A 5,334-nucleotide genomic window follows, 5' to 3' on the forward strand; every position below is an offset into this window, starting at 1 on the left:
TAGTACAGTGGATAGTGTACATAGCCTTTATTTATGTAAACCAGCTCCTTCCCTTCTTGTGATTTTTTTTTCTTTTTTTCTAAAAGTTTTTTTTTTCTTCCTTTCCTAACACCAGGGGAGCCACCCCTCCTTAATTTCGTTGTTTGGTACCTGTACTGTAGCAATGACAATAAAGTCCATTCATCCATTCATTCATTCATTCATTCATTCATTCATTCATAGCTGTCCTTTGATCATATATCATCTTTGATTATAACTCATTGTTTATTAAATAAATAAATAGCCTATATGAAAATGGGCTTTTCATAACTCATGCATGGTCACAATACTGATTCGCCTATTATAGAAATAGTTTTCATAATATGGATTTTAAATCACAATTATTTATGAATTAATCACATATGACTTCAAATCAACACAAAGGGAGCATTGTTAATTATACTATAATAGTATACTATAATAAGTTAACACTTTATTTTAAGTGATTGGGGTGAATGGAGCTGTTAAAACGGTTTTTAATCAAGATTTTCCCACCGATTTGCGTAAATTAACACATACATTTGCATATTATTCATTAAATTAGCATAATATTTTTATATTTATTTGTTGTAAATGTCATGCATAGTAGTTTCTATCATCCCTAAAAATGTCATTACAGTGTGACCAACCTATCTTAAGCTATGAAGTAAAGTATGTAAAATATAGTGATAAAAAGGTCCATTTGGTGCCATTCCGGAAGACAGGTGTCCATTGTTAGGTGTGCGACCTTTTTGACCTGTCTTGGTTCACAAAATGGGTTGTATCTCAGCAACCGTATGTCCTATCATCATAAAACAAAGTGCTCTGTGCTCCTGAGAGTATGCTCTAGAACAATGTATATCAATTGTACCAGCAGAAGCAATCTTTAAAATTGGTACCTAACACCCTACTACTACTACTACTACTACTACTACTACTACTACTACTACTACTACTACTACTACTACTACTACTACTACTACTACTACTACTACTACTACTACTACTACTACTACTACTAATAATAATAATAATAATAATAATAATAATAATAATAATACATCTTAATGGTTTATTGTTCTATGAAAGAATAGACAAACTCTGAAGAGTGATTGACTGGTTTTGAACGCTAGGAGGACTATGTTCAATATAAATGTTATTATTCTAATCATTTATTTATAATTAATATAACCCCCTCCTCCCATGTTTCTAGCGTTCCCAAACCAGGTGTCCGTGTGTCATAAGCCTGCGCCTGGAGAAGAGAATAACAAAGTGAGACAAAGTAATTTTCTTCCCCACACCTGTGTACCATAAGAGCAGGAGGGTTTGAAGACAGGAGGGTGGAGAGAGGAGGGTTGAGGAGAGGGAGAGTGGGGAGGGAGAGTGGGGGTGGGGAGAGGGGCGTAGAAACCCCGCCAGCGCTTTGGCCTTGTGGGTTTGACCTCCTGCTTCTTTGAACTGTGCAGCTTTGACGTTCCTCTCTGATCCTATTGATCCTCAGGCGACACACTAACACCTCCGCCACACAGCTAACACAGCTCCACTCCATGCCTTCAGTTATTGCGGACGGGGAGTTAGCGAATAGCATCTCTCCCCTATTTTAATCCCTCCTCGACACTGTTGCGTGTGTCAATGCACCACTGCAAAAACAATAAAGAAACAGATGATATACTGTATGTAATCGAGTGCCGAAAGCCCTACGTTATGTCATATACGATGCAAAAGTGCCATGCCCTTTCAATCATAACTTCAATCCACCACCAATAAATACAATAATGAATGAATAGCGTCCTGCTGGGAGGTGTAATTCATTTCTATTGTCTGGAGGCTTGCCCTCTCTGCTTGGTTTCCTCCCTTAGTTGCCATGGAATCTGCTCTCTTCCCCCCCTAACCCTAATCCTGGATCCATGCTCTGAAAGAATGACTTCCAGCCCTCCTTTATTTCTATTCCTCCTTTTCTAAAGTTTCCGGAAAGCCCCAGAGTGGGATCCGGACAAACACTCACTACAGTGAGTGGTGGGATTTGCCGATCCCCGGAAGAGAGAGGGGTTGAGAGGGGTAAGAGCGGGGTAGAGAGAGGGGTATTAGTATGGGGGTTCTATTGAGAGAGGACAGGATCAGGGAGGTGAGGCGGGGAGGTTTGTTATGGTGTGTCAACCCCTGTGTGGTTAATCAGAGTCTCACCGCACCGCCTTTGTGTCCCTATGAATGGGGGGGGATCGGATCTACGTGTGGTGGACGTAAGCATACTGATGATAGTGAAAAGATCTCCAAGAAGGTTGGGGTACAGTTCAGCCTAGAACTGAAATGCCTGAACGTGAAACTGATGAACATGAACACAATTCTGTTTCATCTTAGATCGTCTTGCCATTTGCCCCTGAACACAAATGTTTGGGAACACATTTTTCAACTCTTTCCAAAGTTTGAAAACATTACATAATGAATATTATAACGTACTCTTTAAATTAATAATCTATTGTGTGGCTCTCAAAAACGTGCCAATGGAGACGAAGTGTACTCGGGGACATTTCAAAGTTGTTGTTTTTCTGTTTCTCATTAAAGACATGTTCAAAGTAATTGGCTGAATGTGCTGTTCCCTGTTTGTCTTCTTTTTCATGTCTCCCTTTAGACACTGCTGTCATGTCTGGAGGGCATTGTTAAAAGGAAGACTAGTGAGGGGTGGGGTGTCTGTCCACAGATAAAACGCAAGCTGAGTTATAGGACATTAATCGTACGACTCTTGATTGTTTGCCAGAACAATGAGTCATTTAGATAAACGACAAAACCATGTCATTGTCAACAACAGTGAAGTGAAGTGAAACTTTATTTATATAGCGCCTTTCGTACATGAATGCAACTCAAAGCACGTAACGTATAAGACATACAGTAATTCTGCCACACGCATCCACACATCACCACACTGTCAACCATACCCTGCCATACCATACCACTCAGAAAAGGGGAGGCTGATGGAGGTAGAAGGGGGAGGACGTGCTCATTGTAAAGCATGGAATGGAACATTACAATGTCCTCCGATTTCTGCCTCCCTCAGCCTCCCCAGACTTAGAAAGACAGTAATACACCGAATCTGTTCTGAGTACATTCTACTACAGCTGCACCTGACACTGACACCCTTACCTACAATGGTTTTATATCATGTGAGACCTGTGTGTGTGTGTGTGTGTGTGTGTGTGCGTGTGTGTGTGTGTGTGTGTGTGTGTGTGTGTGTGTGTACAGACTGGATAGGATGCCTCTACTGCCCTGTGGTCTGTTTTCCTCCTAATAACAACTCCCCAGCCAAACAATGAGGCAAACATATGAGGCAGCCGAGAGCCCTGCTCGAGAAACAGGCTGGCTGGCCCCGTGTGCCAGAGCTCTATTTCAATATGGCCAGCATCTGTTGCATAGACAATCTAAACAGCACAGTTAAATCAATCCAGATTGGGAGGGGATAGGAGAGAGAGGACAGAGGAGAGAGGAGAGGGCCAGAAAGCAGGAGGACGAGGACGAGGATGAGGACGAAGAAAGTCTTCTAGTCTCAACGCTGTGTGGCGTTGGTAAACACTCCCATGTGGAGTAAGCGGCCCCATTGTGTGGAATCCCTCTGAAGTGACTTATGCGTGCTAAAGCAACGCTGCTTTTGGGTCCATTAAAGAGATCTTCCCCAAACCTCCAGAACTGGGAGAGAAACAAAAGAAACGGTCCCACCACAGAAACTAAAGAGCGAGAGAGAGAGAACGAGAGAGCGAGAAAGAGAGAGAGAGAGTGAGAGAAAGAGAGAGAAAGAGAGAGAGGGTGGAAGTTCAACTGACCCCCTCTTCCTCTACCAATTGTTGAGCAGGCATAGGATGTGGGAGCGGCCAGGACTGCTGTTTGTTCACGTTGCCAGAGTCGGAATTCTTGTGGTGTGTGGCCTGAGTCCCATGAAACCCTCTCCAAAGCCTCTCCAAAAGGCAGCACACTGTATGTGTACACTGCAGTACCAGCTGCTTTGTGAACTCAGACGGGCTCTGTCCTGGTTCTGCACACTCAAGAGCGGAGGAAGCTGAGGTCTGTGTAGTAGTCTGAAGTCTCCTTCTCCCAGCCACAACAAATGGTTGATATTCTTGAATTTAAATTGACCAACAATCCACAGAAGCTAAAGGCAGTTCATTGAGACATTCCATTGTGCAAAACAATGCAGACTTCATTTCCCTCTTTTTCATCAATTTATAGGACATAGCAATTAAACAACAACACAACTCTGGTCAGTTTCTTTCAAAATGGCCTTGTTTCAGTATAGTTTCAACCATGGACTCATCGATAGAGTTTCCTTCTTTGTCTGGCTCTGTCTGGGGGTTTCCCCCAGTATGTATGACGGACAGCTCCAGGATCAAAGACTCTAACGTGCCCGTGCTGAGAGGGAACAGTTCGCTGTGAAACGGTCTGTAGCCATCCAGAACATTCTACACACAGGTGTCAAGAGCATGACTGGAAACTTGCCTAACCAATCAGATGTCTTATATTTGCCCAAACAGTAATGGGATTTTGATGATACTGTAGAAGGAGTGCACACGGTGAAGCACTGAGAAAAGCTAGTCTTTAATCTGGCTAAGTCAAGGCCAAGTCCTGTTGTTTAAACAACAAGTCATATTAGGTCATGCGCAGCGTACATTCGTCCAATTAGAGGATCTAATAACTAAGAGTGTTCAGGACAACATCTCACAATTCCAATTCCATTACTTTCTTTCCTGCATTTTTGGGATGATGTTAAAATGGGTGCTATCCACCGGTATCCGGGAGGGGGTTCCCGGTGGACTCATAGACTGGGCTGTTGAGTGGGATCCTCTCTCCTCTGTCTCATACCTCACTGATAGCATCACCCCGTGGACTGACAGGTGGCTCCTATTTCAGACTTCATGTTTCCATGTGGCAGTGGAACCTCTCTCTCTCTCTGTCTGTCTCACTGTCTCTGTCTCACTCTCCCTCTCTCTGTCTCTCTCTCTCTCTCTGTCTGTCTCACTGTCTCTGTCTCACTCTCCCTCTCTCTGTCTCTCTCTCTCTCTCTCTCTCTCTCTCTCTCTCGGTCTGTCTCACTGTCTCTGTCTCACTCTCCCTCTCTCTGTCTCTATCTCACTCTCTCTCTCTGTCTGTCTGTCTCACTGTCTCCCTCTCCCTCTCTCTGTCTCTATCTCTCTCTCTTTCTCTCTCCCTCTCTCTCTCTCTCTCTATCTCACTCTCCCTCTCTCTCTCTATCTCCCTCTCTCTCTCTCTCTCTCTCTCTTTCTCACTGTCTCTCTAACTGCTTTCACACATAAGAGCCTTCCTACCTACCTG

The sequence above is a fragment of the Nansenia antarctica genome, assembly GCF_963989245.1.
Source record: "Nansenia antarctica genome assembly, chromosome: 16".
In the NCBI taxonomy this organism is placed as follows: Eukaryota; Metazoa; Chordata; class Actinopteri; order Argentiniformes; family Microstomatidae; genus Nansenia; species Nansenia antarctica.